This window comes from Berghia stephanieae, chromosome 2 (assembly GCF_034508935.2).
Source record: "Berghia stephanieae isolate SIO BIC M18660-M18661 chromosome 2, UCSD_Bste_1.3, whole genome shotgun sequence".
In the NCBI taxonomy this organism is placed as follows: Eukaryota; Metazoa; Mollusca; class Gastropoda; order Nudibranchia; family Aeolidiidae; genus Berghia; species Berghia stephanieae.
Genome location: NC_088361.1, coordinates 107,647,994 through 107,670,493, shown reverse-complemented (window position 1 = coordinate 107,670,493; position 22,500 = coordinate 107,647,994). Strand labels below are relative to the sequence as shown.

Sequence of the window (22,500 nt, the reverse complement as noted above, 5' to 3'; positions counted from 1 at the left end):
TTGGTCATTACATTGAGTAGTCTAAGACAGTTTTACGTTCCAAAGTTAAAGGATTGGTCATTATATTGAGTACTAGAAAATTACTTTCTGTGATCAGTGTTACTTGGTATTTGGGGATAAAATCATCAAATTATTGTTGGTATTTATTATTTGGGCGCATCTACAGATTATTTCGGCGTACTGAACGCAAAACTGACTTTTAAAGTAATATTATATCATAAAAGGCGCGGTTTAGCATTAATATGTAGAGATTTAACGTTTCGGCTTTACTTTTAGGAGGTGTGGTTTGGAAAGGAATTATGGGTAGAATTACTATAGGGGATAAAATAGGATGTTTCTAATTAAAAACGGTATTCTATGGTACTTCACGATGTGCTGCACATTTTAATTCACCATCATTGCTGCATTTTGTTTGGACTTAGATTTTTTTTTTTACAAATTGTGTTGATTATGTAAATTGAATTTTTTAAACAACTCAAATAAAACCACTATACAATCATTAGCGTTTTCATACGTGTTTAACTATGCCACATTATTATTGATAGGACTCTCTTGGTTATCAAAGGATTACATATTATTTAACAAGTGGCTGACTTTCCTCTTACCGTATTATGAAAATGAGGGCGAAATGGCCGAGTGGTTAAGGCATTGCACTGTGACTCGGAAGGTCGCGGGTTCGAGCCCCGCTTCAGACACTTTCGTTTTTTTACCTTGGGCAAGATTATGAACCCCTAATTTGATCACTTGAACAACATGGGTCATTTCTATTGACATCAGACATCTTGTCTGTTGAATTTTCTATATTCCTTCGTTGAAAGCCTAGGAGACGATATCTTATGATGTCGTGGCCGAAGGGCATAATTATCTTTTTAATGAAAAAAAAAAACAGATTATATTCATTTATTTAGTTCCAATATTAGTCGATTAAAATCAACCCTTAATCTGGCAAAAAGGCTCAAACATGACAACTCAAAGAAGTAAACGGGATTATACTGTACGAAATGCCCATTTAGATATTGAATGGTTCAGATGAATTGGATTCAGTAGTCTGATGTCACGCCGCCGGGCAACGGGGGCCATCTTGGTTCTGAACAAAGAAAATTATTACTTTTTATTCTTCAAGCTGGCTAGAAATTTTCAAATGTCGTGTGACCAGAATGTGTAAAAGTCAAAACCTGATCAAATTTATGTTTTTTTCGAAGATGACGTCACTCAGGCCTTAGTTATTGTTTTTTGCCATCCGCGTTTATGAGTCCAACACACAAAACTGTGTATCCATGAGCGTTTATAGTCGGATTAATACCGTTCAGTGAGCATTTCTCATAAACGCGGATGGCAAAAAACAATAACAAAGACCTGAGTGACGTCATCTTTGAACTATCTATTCCACCATAGATCATTCATTACCTTATGGCAAAAATGCGCCAACAAGCTACAAGTCAATGTATACCGTCAACAAAAAACGATATTGTTCGACTTACAACACCTGCGCCCATCAGCGTGAATTCCTCAAAGGCCTTATCTTGATAACCCATTACATCAAATTAATGTTCCTTGGCGTTCGGTAAAAAGGCGAACGTACGCCTGATGGAGCAAGATCTAGATTATTATAGATAGTTCGAAGATGACGTCACTCAGGTCTTTGACATTGTTTTTTGCCATCCGCGTTTATGAGTAATGCTCACTGAACTGTATTAACCTGACTATAAACGTTCATTGATACACACACTTTTGTGTGTTGGTCCGTTATACTTCCGGATGTTATGAGCTTCTTAGCCAAGCGCATACTATCTATATAACTATGTAAGATGTGGCAACATTCTTAGAATTCGAGCCTCTTCAATGCAATTCTGAGCCTCTTGGCGGACAGGTGTGCAATTGGATTCAGTAGTCTGATGTCACGCCGCCCGACAACGGCGGCCATCTTGGTTCCAAACACAGAAAATAATTACTTTTTATTCTTCATGCTGGCTAGAACTTTTCATATGCCTTGTGATCAGAATGTGTAAAAGTCAAAACATGATCAAATTTATGTTTTTTTTCCTCTGAATACGCTTTTATGCTCGCCGGTGAAATATTTCATACGGGCGTCCGCCATTGTTCCGATAGTTTAGAGCCAGTGTTACTAGGTTACCATGCGTCATTAGGAAGGAAGTGACGTTGCGACTGTTGAAGAGTATTGGTTTTCGTGAGGCAGATAAGAGTTATAGTTACCTGGCCTGTTTTAAACTCATATGGGGCAGCGTGACTCAGTGGTACGGTCTTTGCTTCTTACCCGAAAGGTACCGAGTTCAATCACCCGCCGCTGCGTTGAGCAAGTCACCTCACCCTAGCTCACTTTGCAGCGCTGCTATGCGGCTGACGCCTGGGTTATTCCAGTCTTCCCTTGGAATCGACCCTAAAGACAAATTTGGGGATGAATAAAGGGAATTTTATTTTATTATTTTTATTTTATTATTTTTATGTTTTCTAGGAGCCTCCACATATCGATCAGTATTCACATTTGTACCCTTCTCTTAAAAAGATGATTCTCTTCTCCGCTGATGCTGTTTATCGTTCATGGTGATAGGACAACTCACAAACGCGGATGGCAAAAACAATACCAAAGGCCTGCGTGACGTCATCTACATACTATCTATTAGCAAGTTAACGTCTGATACGTCTTCTTTTTCCAAAGATGCACGGTTTTTGACATGAGCATTTCAAATTTTTGTTGTTGGTTTGATTTGTTTTTGCTTCAAAAATGCAGCATGAAGTTAACATAAGCGTAATATAACGCATTTGGGGGAAAAGTATGACAAGACAACTTATTTTTTTATATAATTAGAAATTATATATTAGGGTAGACTGATAGCCAAATTTGGTGAACTATGACCCAATGCATCGACCTGGTATTATATCCGGGTGAACTCGAGGCAGGAGATCGATCGAGTAATAAGAAATGGTAAGAATTAGAACATTTGCATTTTTTGGAAGTTTAAGAAACAAAACTGACTCTTCTTCATGGCTTCAAATGTTATAAATTAAAGTGTAATATATATATTTTTAGCATCGGGTTTACCACGACATCATGAGGTTTAGAAACGTTTGGCTACATAATAATGAAGAAAATACTTAAAATGGGAGACAGGACTTTTCAGTCAAGTCTAGTCCAAATGTCTTACCTGTACAATCGATGACACATCGTCCAAGACTGTTTCATTCATCTCATTAATCTACTTTGCTGACACAGTTAACCAGTGAACTGCCAGACATACTGTGTTGATAACACGTATGTAAAATAAAAATGCCCAAAAAACTTACCCTTCGAATTTAAATGACCTTCACCTTGGCAAAAACACCCCCAAACCTAAGACCTCGCGAGGTTCCAGGTTTGAGAATTTTTTGCCAATATAAAAGTCATTTAAATCGATCGATATTCGAAGGACGAGTTTTCTGGCCAAATTTTTCAATACGTGTTTTCCACCATGCAGCAAGTAACTAGATAAATTGTCTTTAAGTGGTTTTGACAGTGATTGGAAAGAAGTAAATGCGAAATGGAACGTTTAAAGATAATCCGGTAATTATCCAGGCATCTGGGATACTGGGACGGCGCGATATTGATGAGATTCTTCCGAATGTCAGTTTTTATAGCTTTTGGAATGTCTCTACGATAACTGCAATTCCCCTACACCACATTCAAAGTGATTGATATATCGTTGTTATATTGGATATTTTGTCTCACAAGTCTACAGTGGTTTGATTCATTTTTATATTTAATTCGATTACAATAAAAAAGAATTATGAGAGTCTGTTTTGATTTCCTCTGACACAACACTACTAAATCGAGAATAAGTGTAAAGTCTTGAATATTTATCTAAAGAAATTTGCCACTATTAGAGACCGTTTGACTGTTGAGGCAGTCAGTCAGGCTGTTACCACGCATTGATTGCTGAAATTCTCCTCTTTTAGGCGTAAGTCAAGATTCACTCTCTCGGCTAGAAGTCATTCAGACCAGTGCCGCAAAACTAACTTTAATAATAAAACATATATATGGGCCACTTCCTCCACAAATCTACAAAATACACTGGTTACCAATCAAAATCGTCATAACGAAGCTTCCGGGCGGGTTTGCGACGGTGCACGAGTGCGGTAAGAAATTTGCTGATTGGGTCGATCGTCATAACATAGTAGTGAGAGCACCACTAGAAGCTGCCATAATCTGATTCAAATGATGAAGCCCTTATCTATTTTTATAACCTGTCACATCCTTGTATACACCTTCTAGATTAACGATATCAGCATCTGATAAAGCTAAACTTTTAGTTCCTCTTTATAAATACATTTGTTTTGGTGGATGATCCTTTTTCTGTCATGAGACCCCCGTATATTGAATTCTATTCCCAGAACCACAGGGAACAACAACTGTTGATTCTTTTAAATCTAAACAAAAACATCTCCTTTTCACACCTGACTATTATAACCTCATACATATTATATAATATTTATAACCATGTGAGAATATTCAATTATGTGTGTATGTGTGTGTGCGTGTCTGTGTTACATGTGGGCCATTATGTCTGTGTCTGTGTGTCTGTGTGTTTATGAGTGTGTGTGTGTTTGTGTGTTTCTATGTGTGAACGGGTTATTACACTAGAAATGCATTATTTCCTTCAATAACAACGTAAAGCGCATTGAGCATTATTTAAGCTTTAAAATGTTCTATATATGTGCCATCTATTATTATTATTATTATTATTATTTTCATTATTATTATTATTATTATTATTATTATTATTATTATTATTATTATTATTATTATTATTATTATTATTATTATTATTATTATTACTTCTTAATGATCCGCGCATGCATCTATCTTTCAGTCTATTTCTTTATATCTATCTTTCTATCCAGTCACATCTATAATACGTAAAATAATAAATAAAATTCCCTTTATTCATCCCATAGAGGAAATTTGTCTCTAGGGTCTATTCCAGGGGAAGACTGGAATAACCCAAGCGTCAGTCATAGTGCAGCGCCGTTAACTGATCTAGGACGAGGTGACTTGCTCAAGGCCACACAACGTAGCGGGTATTCGAACTCGGTACCTTTCAGGTACAAAGCAAATACGGTATCGTTGGGCCACGCTATCCCATGGTTATGGATACCTATGTTTATCTGTCTGTCTATCTATTTATCTATCGATTTATATATCTTTATCTTTATATATAAATACAATTGTTTATCCCACTATCTATTCATCTATTTATCAATCTTTCTACCTCTCTCTCTCCCCTCTCTCTCTCTCTCTCTCTCTCTCTCTCTCTCTCTCTCTCTATATATATATATATATATATATATATATATATATATGTATATATATATATATATATATACACTCATCTATCTATCTATCTATCTATCTATCTATCTATCTATCTATCTATCTATCTATCTATCTATCTATCTATCTATCTATCTAACACCTCTTAGCCTAATTCATATTTGTCTTGGACTATTTCCTCAGGCCACAACACCACAATTTAAAGGTTGTGACCATGTCATGACACCAAAACCGGAAGACCCATGAATTGAGTCCCGGCAGGAAAACGCTCTTCAAATCGACTCCAGTTTCAAGTGTTTATTTCAGTCGTCGGGATCGGACTAGAAACAACTTTAACATTTATGATCATCCAACTTACGGGGAAAGAATTTGGTAAGTTTTGAATATAGCCCTTGGTATAATATACATAATATGTGCGGCTATGTGGTCTATTGGTATGACACTCGCTTTCGGATCGGAAGGTCGTGGGTTCGAGCCTCGGGTTCGGCGCATAGTTGAGTCCTTGGAGAAGGCTCTTTACTCACATTCTCTCACCGTACTCAGGTCTAAAACGAGTACCAGGCCGTTAACAGCGTTGTCTTTGTCCAAACAAAAATTTGTAATATCGCGTAACAGGCGTCATGTCCCGTTCTAAATGTTACGTGTTGCTGTTGACCAGGGACCCCTTGTAAAGCGCTTTGAGCACGTTTAGTGGATATCGCGCTATATAAAAGCTCAAGTTTGTTTGTTTTTTGTTGTTTTGTTTTTTTTGGAATTCCAGACGTGTTCCCAACCGCTTCACGAGCTTGCGCGTTGGGAACAAAGTTCGAATTCCAAAACACAAGAGTGTAAGAAATCATTTAATCTACCCCTCAATCGATTCCTAGTTCCTCATCTTTGAATAAAAGACATCTTCAAAAAGATTCAAATAATAGATCTACTTCTTTTTAAAGAATCTGCTTTTTAGTTAAATTTACGCTTGATAATCTGACGTCACAAATTAATATTGTTAATATAATATCAGTACGCGTTACTATTTAGGGAATGGAGTGGAATGATATAGGACTATTTCATCTCTTCTTATCTATTAAACGAGTTATTCTTATCGTACCCAATAACACAACAAGCTTCCGAGTATGTTTTATTGCACAATTAAAATATAACGAGTTCAATAATTACAACTAAATGAAAGAATATGTTTATTTTACCCATTCAAGTAAGATTATTAGATATTTTGTAACCAAATGGTATGGTATTAGTAGTTCTATTCACCATAATTTGTATCTGTCTCCTTCCGCTTGAATGACGATTTGACCCAAAACTAGAAACGTTGGATTTGTATTCATACGCACCAAAAGACTATTTTTAATTACCAATACAGCTGTTTTTACACCTAATTTCACACCAATTACGAAATTACTCTGCAATCGTTGTATAACATTTTTTTTTTTTCAAGGCTTCAACGCATTATTCAACGATTCTACTTATTTACTAAGAAATAAGTAGGGTTTTCCAATGAGAGGGGTGGAATAATATGAAATTAAAAAAAAAATTGAGCTTTTATATATCCACTTAACGTGCTCAAAGCGCTTTTAAAAGGGGTCCCTGGTCAACAGCAACATTTAACATGTAGGACGAGACATGACGCCTGTTAGGCTGTTAGGCGATATTACAATTTTTCGGACAAAGACAACGCTGTTAACGGCCAGGTACTCATTTTACACCTGAATACGGTGAGAGAATGTGAGTAAAGAGTCTTTTCCAAGGACTCAACTATGCGTCGAGCGAGGCTCAAACCCAGGACCTTCCGATCCGAAAGCGAGTGTCATACCACTAGACCACATAGCCGCACATTTCAGTTATGTACGATCTAGTTCAACTCTTAACAAGTAGTAGTTTGTCTGTATGATGTCATTGTCAAGGCGATCCTAGTAGGAAATGGCTATGATTCTTATAGATAGTATGCAGATGACGTCACTCAGGCCTTTGTTATTGTTTTTGCCATCCGCGTTTGTGAGTTGTTCTCACTAAACTGTATTAACCTGACTATAAAAGTTCATGGTTACACAGAGTTTGTGTGGTGGTCCGTTATACTTCCGGATGGCAATGTTGTGAACTCCTTGGCCAAGCGCATTCTATCTAAAGATAGTTCGAAGATGACGTCACTCAGGTCTTTCTTATTGTTTTTGCCATCCGCGTTTATGAGTAATGCTCACTGAACTGTATTAACCCGACAATAGACGTTCATGGATACACACAGTTTTGTGTGTTGCTCCGTTATACTTCCGGATGGCAATGTTATGAGCTTCTTAGACAAGCGCATACTATCTATAACCAGTTAACCGCCGTACTCTGGAAAAACTCGTATTTAAAAATTTATTGGCCAGAAAACAAACTCGTCCTTCAAATATCGGTCGTCTGTGCAAAAACTCTCAAACCTGGGACTTCGTGAAGTTTTTGCTAAAGGGAGGGTCATTTACATTGGTCGATATTTGAAGAACGAGTTTTCTGGCTAACTTTTTAAATACGATTTTGTTTTTTTTTATCCAGAGTGTACGTTTAACTGGTAAATAGTCGCGGGAAATAGCAAGCAGTTAACAGTTTTCAAATCAGCATATTGGACCTTCTGTCTTCCCGAAGAAAGAAGAAATTCGAAAGAATAAAATTAACCATTTCTATCCACTGACTGCACCCTTTCTTTAAAATCTACGTAACTTTAACTCACTCAACCCTAACACCGACTATATCCGTTGTTTACCCAGGTTACTTTTACCCCATGCCTATTTATTAAATTTTTCTGAGACAAATTATAGGCGTAGTATCAAATCTAATGTTTTTAATTTTTACATGTTAATGGTAGTTGAATAAAACTATCTATACACGTGCTCATTTTAAATACATTTTTTCCAATTTTGAAAAGCATCAAAAGTGTCCAGGATTGAGTGAGTTAATACTAAAAATAATAATTTGGAATGATTATCTTCGAACTGCTGAATAATCCTCTACGCTCAGGGATTTTTTACTCTTTATCTTTCTGCGATCGTCAATCCATCAGGCAAATGACCTAATTCCTTAGGAATAGCTTATTAAACATCATGTTATTAAAACAGCTTATAACGTGTCACCTACTTTCATGAAAGCTAGACTTTATTTGCCCATATTTTGGGAAATATTGTATCTCAGTTTGATACATTTACAAATAGTTATCCATATTTTATATATCAGCCTTGTGAAGTAAACAGCTTATAACGTGTCACCTACTTTCATGAAAGCTACACTTTATTTGCGCATATTTTGGGAAATATTGTATCTAATTTGATATATTTACAAATTGCTATCCATATTTTACTTATCATCCTAGTGAACTTTAACAAAAATATTTATAGATTTATCATTATATCATTTTTATTATTTTCTTTTTCTTCTTTTTCTCTTGGATTTTCGAGGCCAAATCCTTCCATAATTGTATTATATTTTAGATTATTCATCATTCAAAATGTACAATGTGGTAGGTATAATATTTTGCAATCTCGTGATTCATTGGATGTTCCACCACATAGATCTATATCCAGTGGAGATCACGTTTATCAACACGCTATTTCTATATTATAAGCAGTATCATGCTATCACGCAACTGACTCGGTACATTAGAAAATGCAACATGAAATGATAGTAATTAAGAGACTTATACAGTTTTGTTTGTTATTTTCTTTTTTTGTGTAATACAGTTATTTATTGTTTATGGGCTATTAATTCCCCTTTAGGGTATCAAGGGAATTATAAGTTGCATAGAGGTAAATTTGCATCTATTTCTCTTATTTAATTCTTTTACAGGCGGTATGTCCTGTCATATATTTCTCTGGGGATTTTTTTTTCTCTCTAAAATCCAATTTATGTAGTTGTGACTCATGGCCTAAAACTAGGATTGTGTTGGGAAGGACGACAGGGTGCCAGGAATCGAGATTAGAGTCGAAATATTGAGAAATATATCTGTGATCTGTGTGGTATGACACTCGCTATCTGATCGGAAAGTCTAGGGTTCGAGTTCTGCTCTGAGCGGCGCATAGTGGATCCCTGGAAAAGGCTCTACACTCACATTCCCTCACTGTAATCGGGTGTAAAATGAGTACTCGATCGTTAACAGCGTTGTTTCTGTCGGGAAAACATGTAATACCGTGCCATGTCTCGTCCTACATGTAATGTGTTGCTGTTGGCTATGGATCCCTTGTAAAGCGATTTGAGCACGTTAAGTGGATATTGCTATATATAAAAGGTCAAGTTTCTTGAGGGTTTTATACCATAATTTATTCTACCGTTCTCGGAAGAAAAAAAAAGATTTGTTAAAAAGTTTTAGAAGAAAATTTGTCCTTCAAATTTCGATAAATGATAACATTTTGAGGGGGGAATCAATTTGGCAATCAACTTGTGAGGTGTCGAAACCTCTGGTGGCAATTTCTCCAAGGTCATTTAGAACACACAAAAATAAGCAAACTTACTCACGAAATCACCTAGTGATATTATTTTCACTAGTAATAAGACTAGTAGGTCCAGTACTGGCGTACGAGATACCAGCTACAAGCTTTTTATCGACAGAGTCGACGAACATCGTCTCTACGGGGTCAGGTTATGCCAGAGGCTAATGTTTTATGACCCCGATGTTACACAACACATACTCCCCTAGGGAAATGCTGTTATAAGTTATTACCCAGCTATCGTGACTGTATCAGCTCTATGCCAAGATTTGTTAGACACCTTCTAGGGCCGACGACTCTTTTTTTTCATGGTCGTGTGTTTAGTTGTGTTGCCATCGTAGCGTTGGTTACAGATAGATAGGCTTATAATGTCTACGAAAATTCACCGCTTAAGTATATTATTATCTTTGCTGGTCTATTTTTTAAAGCGTTTTTTTTTTTTTGGTATCTGAAACTGGGTGACGTTCAATAATGATATGCAAATACACAAATTGGATTTATGATTGCTGTTGACATAAAGCTTAAAAGTATTAGTGTTGAATTTGACAGATGAATGTATGAAGATAACAGATTTGAAACCCTTTGTGTAGTACTATAATTATTTCGGTTGTTTTTGTATGATTTATAGAATTTGTAGATCAGGGGTACTTTGCCTGATGACTAAAATTTGATGTTGTTCTTTCTGAAATTCTATACAATACGTAAATACAAGTTGTGTCGAAAGCGACGTTAAACAGATAAAAACAAAACAAATACAGGTTGATTGTATGGTATTTTTTTCTACTATTAAACATATCATAACATAACGTAACATATGGTATAGGGCAAAATAGGATAAAATCCCTTGAATGCCCTTGATATTAATAGTAATGCCATAAATCTATTGATGAAAGATTACAATAATGATACATTTCAAAGTATATAATCAATTGGCCTCTTTTAATAAACCAAGCTACACGTTATATAGAATCAATTTCCTTATTCCATTAAAATATATATTTCATTGGAAGTTATGGATCAAGTCTCTTCATCCATATAATTGAATTGAGCACATTTATGATACATTTTTAAAAGATAGTCGAAACTATTTTGTGCGGCCATGTGTCGTGGTATGACACTCGCTTTCGGATCGGAAGGTCCTGGGTTCGAGCCTCGCGCTCGGCGCATAGTTGAGTCCTTGGAAAAGGCTCTTTACTCACATTCTCTCACCGTACTCAGGTGTGAAATAAGTACCTGGCCGTTAACAGCGTTGTCTTTGTCCGGAAAATTGTAATATCGCCTAACAGGCGTCATGTCCCGTCCTACACGTTAAATGTTGCTGTTGACTAGTGACCCCTTGTAAAGCGCTTTGAGCACATTTAGTGATTGCGCTATATAAAAGCTCTACTTTTTTTGTTTTTTATTTTGATTTTGAACGTCATAATGTTTCACTAGCTGTTACGGGTTGTTTTGTATAGGGATTCCAGACAGCCGCTTTGTCCTACGACATCAGACAAATGCGGCCCGTAACACAATAGAGAATGAATGACGCACAGATAGAAGTCTCCGGGCTCATATCGTTAAGATTATGATAAGCCAAGATGGAGGGAAGAAGAGAAATATATAGAATGACAAAGAGAATCGGCTAGACAGGACAACTTCCGTAAATGTACACCAAGGAATATATGAGAATTTGATAAGACGTACATGTCTGGGTGGGGTTCCTACCTCCCATGGCGGGCAGGGAGGTACTTGCTGTGTCTTCTATCCCCTCTTATCTGTTTTCCAACTTGCTTTCTGTCTTTGTCTTGGAATGAGATGACTTTGTTTTGTCCTGGCCCTGGCCGGAGTCCTAGCTGTGAGGGAAACAGTCAAATGCATAGTTATTGTTTTGGGAGATGATATTTTTTTCCTTGTAAATCATTTCTCTATTATGTATTATTATATGTGTTATTTTGAATTTATGATGTAAGCATTTGAGTGTAGTCCTCTTTATTGGATTTTGTGCTTGTGTCCGGATGAGACTTATAGGTGGTCTCAAACTAAGTACTTTGATAGTGTGCTCTTGGAATCTACATCTGATCCCTATTTGTTCCCAGTTCCCCTATGTCTTACTTTTTCTTGGGTAGTTTAATTGTAATTCTAGAACATTTTACTATCCCATTTTCTTCCTTTTTTCTGGCGCTGATATAACCTAAATGTGTTGCAAGCGCCGTAGTACCCTTAAAAACAAAACAAACAAAACAGACGTACATATCCTTGAACTAATCATAAGGAATAACACAAATGTGTTAAAACAAACATTTATAACGGAACGTTCCTTACACGACCAGTCAACATACTTACAAACACTTAATCACATGGAAACATTTTCAAACTACATGGAACAACCGGCCATCTCTACCTTCACACACAACCTATCATACGACACGAACACACACAACCTCTCATACGACACGAACACACACAACCTCTCATACGACACGAATACACACAACCCTCATACGACACGAACACACACAACCTCTCAAACGACACAAACACACACAACCTCTCATACGACACGAACACACACAACCTCTCATACGACACGAACACACACAACCTCTCATACGACACGAACACACACAACCTCTCATACGACACGAACACACACAACCTCTCATACGACACGAACACACACAACCTCTCATACGACACGAACACACACAACCACTCATACGACACGAACACACACAACCTCTCAAACGACACGAACACACACAACCTCTCATACGACACGAACACACACAACCTCTCATACGACACGAACACACACAACCTTTCATACGACACGAACACACACAAACTCTCATACGACACGAACACACACAACCTCTCATACGACACGAACATACACAACCTCTCATACGACACGAACACACACAACCTCTCATACGACACGAACACACACAACCTCTCATACGACACGAACACACACAACCTCTCATACGACACGAACACACACAACCTCTCATACGACACGAACACACACAACCTCTCATACGACACGAACACACACAACCTCTCATACGACACGAACACACACAACCTCTCATACGACACGAACACACACAACCTCTCATACGACACGAACACACACAACCTCTCATACACGAACACGACAACCTCCATACACACGAACACCACACCCTCTCATACGACACGAACACACACAACCTCTCATACGACACGAACACACACAACCTCTCATACGACACGAACACACACAACCTCTCATACGACACGAACACACACAACCTCTCATACGACACGAACACACACAACCTCTCATCGACCGAACACACACAACTCTCATACGACACGAACACACACAACCTCTCATACGACACGAACACACACAACCTCTCATACGACACGAACACACACAACCTCTCATACGACACGAACACACACAACCTGTCATACGACACGAACACACACAACCTCTCATACGACACGAACACACACAACCTCTCATACGACACCAACACACACAACCTCTCATACGACACCAACACACACAACCTCTCATACGACACGAACACACACAACCTCTCATACGACACGAACACACTACCTCTCATACGACACGAACACACACAACCTCTCATACGACACGAACACACACAACCTCTCATACGACACGAACACACACAACCTCTCATACGACACGAACACACACAACCTCTCATACGACACGAACACACACAAACCTCTCATACGACACGAACACACACAACCTCTCATACGACACGAACACACACAACCTCTCATACGACACGAACACACACAACCTCTCATACGACACGAACACACACAACCTCTCATACGACACGAACACACACAACCTCTCATACGACACGAACAGGGGCTGAACTGACAAATCTACTCAACCAAGGTCCGTGGACAACTCTAGATTACGACAGGGGATGAGAATATCATTAAAATTATCTATCTTATTGCCCATTTTGACGAGCAGACTAATCGTAAACGGTCCGATGGATTTACACAAATTTGATTCTATAATATGATGTCACGTCGCCCATTGCAACGGTGAGCAGAGTGATTCTAAACAAAGAAAATCGGTACTTTTTATTCTTCATGCTGGCTAGAACATTTCATATGTCATGTGATCAGAATGTATAAAAGTCAAAACATGATCATATTTATAATGTTTTCTCCTCTGGATACACTTTTATTCTCGTCGGAGAAACATATCATAAGGGTGATAGTTTAGAGCCAGTTACTAAGTTACCATGCGTCATTACGGGGGAAGTGACGTCACGACTGTTTAAGCCTATTGTGGATAATGGACCAAAACTCATTAAAACTGAGCGTGTAAACGAGAATTTTCAATCTCGTCCCACGTATGTCCGCCCAAGCCGCCTGATATTTTCCTGTCTTCGTGATGACGGATCATCGTGGGTGATTAGTTTTCACTGAAGTCCTTCTAACTTCAAACTATGGGGAGACTCTCTCTATAGATAGTATGCAGATGACGTCACTCAGGCATTTGTTATTGTTTTTGCCATCCCCATTTGTGAGTTGTTCTCACTAAACTGTATTAACCAGACTATAAAAGTTCATGGTTACACAGAGTTTGTGTGTTGGTCCGTTATACTTCCGGATGGCAATGTTGTGAACTCCTTGGCCAAGCGCATTCTATCTATTGAGTGAGTGAAGTTCACTCGTCTATTTTTTGCCCACGTGTCTGTGTGGTAGGTTTGTGGCGGTTGGTGTGGAGGTGGTGTTGTGTATGTGAGTATGTCTGTGTGTGTGTGTGTGTGTGTGTGTTGTCCCAGATCCGACGCGGAGCAATTGGATTCAGTAGTCTGATGTCACGCAGCCCGGCAACGGCGGCCATCTTGGTTCTAAACAAAGAAAATCATTACTTTTTATTCTTCATGCTGGCTAGAACTTTTCATTCCCTTTTCATATGCCTTTTGATCAGAATGTGTAAAAGTCAAAACATGATCAAATTTATGTGGTTTTTTTTCCTCTGGAAACGTTTTTATGCTCGCTGGAGAAATATTTCATGCGGGCGTCCGCCATTGTTCCGATAGTTTAGAGCCAGTGTTACTAAGTTACATGCGTCATTAGGAAGGAAGTGACGTTACGACTATTGAATCCTATTGGATTCAATAGTCTGATGTCATGTCACCCAGAAACGGCGGCCATCGTGGTTCTAAACAAAGAAAATCGGTCCTTTTTAATTCTTCATACTGGCTAGAACTTTTCATATGTCTTGTGATCAGAATATTGTGTAAAAGTCAAAACATGATCAGATTTATAATGTTTTTTTCCCCTCTGGATACGCTTTTATGCTCGTCGAAGAATGATTTCATAAGGGCGTCAGCCATTGTTCCGATAGTTTAGAGCCAGTTATTAAGTTGCCATGCGTCATTACTAGGGAAGTGACGTCATGTCGGAATGTGTACGAAAAGTACGTACGTCTAAATGGACCAGTAGACATGACACGAGCAAATTCCAAAAGAAAATCTATAATAATATATCGTATTACTCGATTGAAGTGACTGAAACTAAGCTGAGCACACTTCCTCATAAAAACCATATAAATATAATGAAGCTGTGCCACATACTCCAACAATAAGTTCTTTGGAAAACTAAGGAAAGAATTCGTTTCCACCAGTTTCGATCAGCTCAATGATATAAAATAAACAGAAACTGGCGATCTTGATAGCTGCAATTGATAGCAAAAATAGTTTCTCATAGGTTCAAAATATTGTGGACAGAATATCAGCTTTGTCCAAACTTATTCTTGGAGATATATATAGATATATATATATATATATATATATATATATATATTATATATATATATATATATATATATATATATATGTACATATATATACACATATATATATATATATATATATATTATATGTATAAGGTAAATATATACATGTGTGTGCGTGTGTGTGTGTGTGTGTGTGTTTGTGTGTACACAAAACAATAGTGTTGTTAAATAGAAATTCGATTTCATACGTCTAAAGATCTCTGAAGAAAATTCAAAACAAACAAATGACATCGAGCCTTCGTTCAAAGGATATCGATGGGCATCACAGCATCCCACATAATATTAAGTCGTCGGAAGTAACAGATATGAGACAACAGTAGCACGCCAGAGGTCAAGGGTCAATGTATACAAACGCTATGGTGCTATAAATCCAACTCGCCGCGATCTGATCCTCCTATTGATGAATCGGATATGCAAAATTGTTGGCACATAGCATGGAAAGAAAAATATATCATCGGAATGTGATTAAAGTACGTAACTTCTTTTTGGAGCTTTATTTCAGGAGACATTAAAATCATTCTTTCCGAATGTTTACTGTCATTTCTACTTGTTTTTATTATTACGAGATAAACAATATCTTCCCTTATTTTCTTTATGAATGAAAGGCATCTTTCCCTGAGCAATGCATGTTTTTGATAAAATGGCATTTACGAGTTAAGCTTTAGAATCCAAAGACATGGACCGATTCCAAAAACGATGGCTTCTACAAGTAATGACGGCAATAGTGGCGGGTGGGGAGGGGGGTGCACCAGGAATAGGGATATTTATACATACGTGATTACTGTGGACACACGTTAAGAAATCTTGTTGGTTGACCGTTATGAGACTGGAGTATGGCTTTGGGATCCTGTGGTCGGATACTAGTCTATGACGTGGTTCCTGGTTTGAATACCACTGTGGGGCCGCTCAAAGTCAGGTTCTTTACTCATGATACTCGGGTGTACAATGAAAACCTGGCCGCTAACAACGTTGTCACTGTCGAAAATAAAGCACAATATCGCCTTTCATGCGTCGTAGCTTGTCCCTCACGTTCTGTTTTGCTGTAGGTTTTGGGTCCCCTGCTTTGTGCATAGCCTTTATGCTATAATAATATGATGACTCTCGTGCTTGCTGTTGCTGTTGTTGGTATTGTTGCTGTTGCGTTTTTTGTAAACGGCAGCAATGGTGAGTTTAAGGTCTTTAAGAACTAGAGCCCATTTTACATAATGGTATTTCACACAAGCAGCACCTTATTCTCATTATTCTGTGATCAGTACATAATATAAGGCAATCATTGGACATAACAGATAGTTGATAGTGCGGCTATGTGGACTAGTGGTATGACACTCGCTTTCGGATCGGAAGGTCCTGGGTTCGAGCCTCGCGCACGGCGCATAGATGAGTCCTTGGAAAAGGCTCTTTACTCACATTCTCTTACCGTACTCAGGTGTAAAAGAGTACCTGGCCGTTAACAGCGGTGTCGTTGTCCGAAAAATTGTAATATCGCCAAACAGGCGGCTTGTCCCGTCCTACATGTTAAATGTTGCTGTTGACCAGGGACCCCCTGTAAAGCGCTTTGAGCACATTTAGTGGAATTTGCACTATAGAAAGCTCAATTCTTTTTTTTTTTTTATTAGATCCATCGCTAAAGGAACCTGATTAAAATGCATGTTCAAGTCCAGCTTATATTAAGGATATTAAGATAATTATAACATTACATGGAAACCCATCTCTCTTTATCATTCGTCAGCCATTTTGTTACGACTGTAACCTCGGGACTGAGAAATTAAAAGAATTTTATTTTACTTCTTGTTGACATTTTTTCGATTTTACATTGCCGTATTGATACATTTTTCCTGACATTCAAAGTTGTGTAAAACTGTCTGTGAATGATACAATACAAGCTATATGAGATTCTGTAATTATAAACGATTGTATAAGGCATTTAAAGGATAATTCCTATTAAGCCTTTAGCAAGATAAGATAAGATAAGATAAGATAAGATGATGTAGTGCATAAGGCGTCGTTGCCCAGAGCCAGTCGGGAAATAAAGTATGATCTATCAATGTATCACTCATATCCCATGGTTCCTGGAAGATAAAGGAATCATGGATTCAGTTCAAGAAACAATTTTAGGTCAAGGGAAAACGAGCATCAAAAATATTCAATGAAGATCTCAAATGTTTACAATGGGAGCGATCTATATTAACTTTCCATGTGCTCGAGGTCATTGGTCACATTTCAAAATGTGCTCAAAGTGACCCACATAGTGAAAAGTACTCACAGCTTTCGAAATATCTAACATCACGATTAGTCATTTTGTTCAGTTTGACACATGTGTATGTTTACAACTTTCATAAACAAAGTAGTGTGTTTAATTTTTTCAAGAAATATCCAATCGTTGTACAGCAATAAATCATGTGATTGATGACTTGGTTGGACAAAAACCTGAATATAGATCTCTCCCATTCAAATTACCTCGTCTAAAGGTCTGGAATCAAAGAATCCGAACCAGTACTTTGGTGGAAGAGACCTTTGCTCGAGCAAGGAATAAAGAAAGAATTGATATGAACAGCTTTACTTACAGCAAAGAGCGTGTAGGTAACGATTGTTATGTTACCAAGAGCTCTCACTTCCCGCTTTTGGTGAACCCAAGCATCTTCCGTCTTCTACTCGTATTTTCTTCTTTGTATCAGTAAGCCTAGCGCGCATGATACACGCGGAGCACACCCACCTCGCTGTCTCGCCTGGCACGCGACAATAGCATTGCGGTTAAGAGAAGTGAGAGCTCTTGGTAACTACGTTACCCTACACACTCTTTGCTTACAGCCATGATTCGCAAACCATCCCTTTCTCATTTTGCCCAGAAAACTGCTATTTTATTAGATCGATCTTTTAGATGACTTACAAGTTGTCCAAACGTCCTAAACATGAGACGAATTAAATGTTTCCACTATATATTAAAGATTTTAGAAAGTCGTTTTATACGAAATCGTCGAAAATTTAATGCACTATAGGGAATGAGATTAGCGGAAGAGTAGCGTTCCTTGATTGGACGTCACCGGTGGAGAAGTTATTTGTAAACAAACCAACTACAAGCCAAGCGCTCCAAATACAAAATTTATTATTCATATTTCTGTACAAAGATGCATAACGTTGATTATGATATGCATTTTTGTACAGAAATATGAATAATAAATTTTGTATTTGGAGCGCTTGGCTTGTAATTGGTTTGTTAACAAATAACTTCTCTACCGGTGACGTCCAATCAAGGGACGCTACTCTTCCGCCAATCTCATTCCCTATTGGAATGCAACATTTTGTGCAAGGGCATTAATGGCTTGTGCGAGTTCAGTTACTGACCTACTGCCGTCCTCCTCAAAATCAACTGACTGGGACGCCTCGGCAGGCTTTAATTCTATTGCTTCATTTCGTTCCACCAATAATGAATTGTGCGGCTATGTGGTCTAGTGGTATGACACTCGCTTTCGGATCGGAAGGTCCTGGGTTTCGAGCCTCGCTCGGCGCATAGTTGAGTCCTTGGAAAAGACTCTTTACTCACATTCTCTCACCATACTCAGGTGTAAAATGAGTACCTGGCCGTTAACAGCGTTGTCTTTGTCCGAAAAATTGTAATATCGCCTAACAGGCGGCATGTCCCGTCCATTATGTTAAATGTTGCTGTTGACCAGGGACCCCTTGTAAAGCGCTTTGAGCACATTTGGTGGATATTGCGCTATATAAAAGCTCAATTATAATTGGGAAACAAAACAATTTTAGACAAGCAAGGAACCAAAGCACAACGCCAACGCTGCCATACTTTGAGAAACAAACAAACGCGTATTTAAGATTTTAGGGTAGAAATCCAAATATCGATTGAGTAAAATGACCCTCATCTTAGCAAAACTCTGATACGTGAGACTTGCAAAGTCCCAGGCTTGAGAGATTTTGCCAAGTTGAGGGTCACTAGGCTGAGAATTTTGCCCAATTGTTTTTGTTTTTTGTTTTTTGTTGTTTTTTTTTGTTTTTTTTTTTGGGGGGGGGGGGTGTTTTCAGAGTATACCAGAATTAGAACGGTTGTCAGCCATGTTGGAATCAGTGGGGACTTTCCACCTGGCCACACATGTACCCGTTGTGGTAACGAGCCGACCCGAAACCGCAGAGCATCTAGTCGAACGGTGTGTTGTGACGAAGCTTCCTGGCGGGTTTGCGACGGTGCACGAGTGTGGTAAGGAATTTGCACACTAGGTCGATCGTTATATCATAGTAGTGTGAGCACCATTAGAAGAAGCTGCTGCCATCTTGGACTAGTCAGTGTTATAAAAATCCACGATAATGTTTAACCTTATCTGGCATAATGTCGGAATCATCAAGATGAAGAATATTGAACAAAAACTCAAAATGATATAGCTTAATAAACAAAATAAACTGTACTCAAAAAGGTTTTTTTTTTAAAAAAATTGCATTACTTAGGTACAAAAAAAGCAAACTGAAGCAGTAGGCTCACTAAAAAAATACAGTTTTGAGGCAATTGATCACAGAGTACAACTAGAAAATAAGATTTCGATTTTGCTTTTCACAAGTAAATTGTGACAATGTCTGTCTTCCATTAATTAATTAGGTCTTACAAGTATATCTGAAAACGCCCACGGTATGGTCGTATGATGCCCTACACTCATTTTCTGACAAGACAGGAGCCATGGGAAAAAACAACATAAAAACACAGTTATAAAATTTTGACCAGACAACCGTCCTTCAAATTGTCTCAATTTGATTGATCTCCATCTTGTCAAAAATTCTCGAATCGGAGATTGCATGCTTCCCTGGTGGCGTCTCTGGTTTTAGAATTTGTTGACGCGATGAGGGTGAATTTAATCGATCGAGATTTCTGGCCAGGATTTTTTAAATGTGTTTTTCAGAATCCGATAGCATTAGTAAACACGGCAACACCTAAGTCTGTCACTTGAGTCTCTCTATTGATCGGTAGAGATGGTGGAATTTCTGGCATTAAAGGACCGTCTGGCAATCTCTACCATCCTGACTTGACGGAAAGCTAAATGACATAAATGGTATCTATTTTTACTTCTTGTTGACATTTTTGCTGCTGTTGTTTTTATTGTTTTAGATGTCAATCATTCTACCCATAATTGACTGCCAAGAGTATCTTCTTTTTTTTCTTTTATTATATCAGGATGAGTCGTTTCCTCTTGACACTTTGCAAACGCGGCCTATTTTGGGGGTGAACTCTGTTTGACAAGTCTGGGTAACTCTCTTGTGTTTGGAGAAAAAAAAATATAAGGATGCATTGAGCAACATGGAACTTAAGCGACGCGTACTTCTTTGAAGATTTAATAATCATATATAGCCCATGATATCCAATATTTGCGTCCGGTTATTAGACCTGCTAAAATGTGTACGTATGACTTCAGTCATATTATAAAAATGTCACATTGTGGACTCAAAATGGGTATCACATTACTTTTAACATAACATTATGAATTTGTGCAGTTGTCTTACTAAACGGATTTTCTCAAAACATAGATTGTTAATTTTAATAGAGAGCGGAAGTTGGAAATTGGCATGGCTGAGGACCATTTCCGGAAGGAGGAATCTGTGATCGGTGGTATATAGCATGAATTCTTTAAGGACTACGCCACGCAAGTTAATCTTATTTATGCTAGACGAAAGCTAATTTTCCAGAATAGTCTTTATTCATTATATGGTGTGGGCCTTACGTCTAATTTGTTGGTTTTATTGCTGTTTTGTAGATATTTTGTTTGCCCTTGGTGAAAATGGATACGTTAGCAGTATACTGTATTGCGTTCTGTTGTTATTGTTGTTGTCGTTCTGTTTTTTTTTTTTGTTTTTGGGTTGTTTTTTTTTTCTTTTTTGTTTTGTTGTTGTTGTTGTTGTTATTTTATTCTAATCAAGCTTCCCTTTGCCTTTTTTGGTTTTGTTTTTTTATGTTCCCGTATTTGTTTTTATTCGTTAGCGGTAAACGCTTTGTGAAAGCGAGACCCGTCTGAAGTAATCGGACATTTGGGTTTTATTAGAGCAACAAAGTGTACAAAGTCATGAATCCATGATTATTACATGTATCTTTTCTTGTCTTTTTAAGTATTAAATGTAGAGTAATTGTACAAACAAAAAAGAAAGGAGAGTTCTGCATCTATTTTACAAGATCTTTTCCCGCGGATCATAATACTGAGCTCATTATACCATTAGCTGCCGTACTCTGGCCTGGAAAGCCATGTATTTACACATTTGGCCAGAAAACTCGTCCTTCAAATATCTATGGATTTAAATGACCCTTATCTTGGAAAAGAAAATCTCAAACCTGCGACCTCATGAGATTAATAAAGCTTGAGAGTTTTTGCCTAAATGAAGGTCATTTAAATCGATCGATATTTGAAGGACGAGTTTTCTGACCAAATTTTAGATACGTGTCTATCCAGAGCATGCCAAATAACCAGTTAATGATCATTTTATTTCCTAGATTGATTAGGCCTTACAATGTGAGAAGTCCAATATTTGGTTTACAACCGTCATTACTGGGATAGCTATCGCTCGAGCAGAGACGGGAGAGAAAGTCGATTTTCGTTCGGATCTGTGCCAATATTCAAAATCGCTAAGGATGCCTTCCAATCACAACCAACTCTAAGACCAACAAAGTATGGCGGGGCCATTAACTTTTCACCTCGTTCCTCAGTCTGTTTTTATCTGATTATCCATTTATCTTACTCTTTGAGCATACCCTTCACACACACTCTCCCTCTCTCTCTCTCTCTCTCTCTCTCTCTCTCTCTCTCTCTCTCTCTCTCTCTCTCTCTCCTCTCTTTCACACCTTATCTCTCTCCTCTCTCTCTCTCTCTCCTCTCTCTCTCTCTCTCTCTCTCTCTCTC

At 37.9% G+C, this 22,500-nt stretch overlaps 1 protein-coding gene across 1 annotated transcript in view; it reads left to right on the top strand.

Moving 5' to 3' along the window:
• Positions 1–22,500, top strand: part of LOC144966194 (dopamine receptor 2-like) — a 297,783-nt gene that overhangs the window by 83,033 nt on the left and 192,250 nt on the right. Inside the window, exon 2 of the mRNA XM_078902353.1 lies at positions 5,510–5,698. The gene's annotated coding sequence lies outside the window, so the exon portion shown is untranslated. The remainder of the gene's footprint in view (positions 1–5,509; positions 5,699–22,500) is intronic.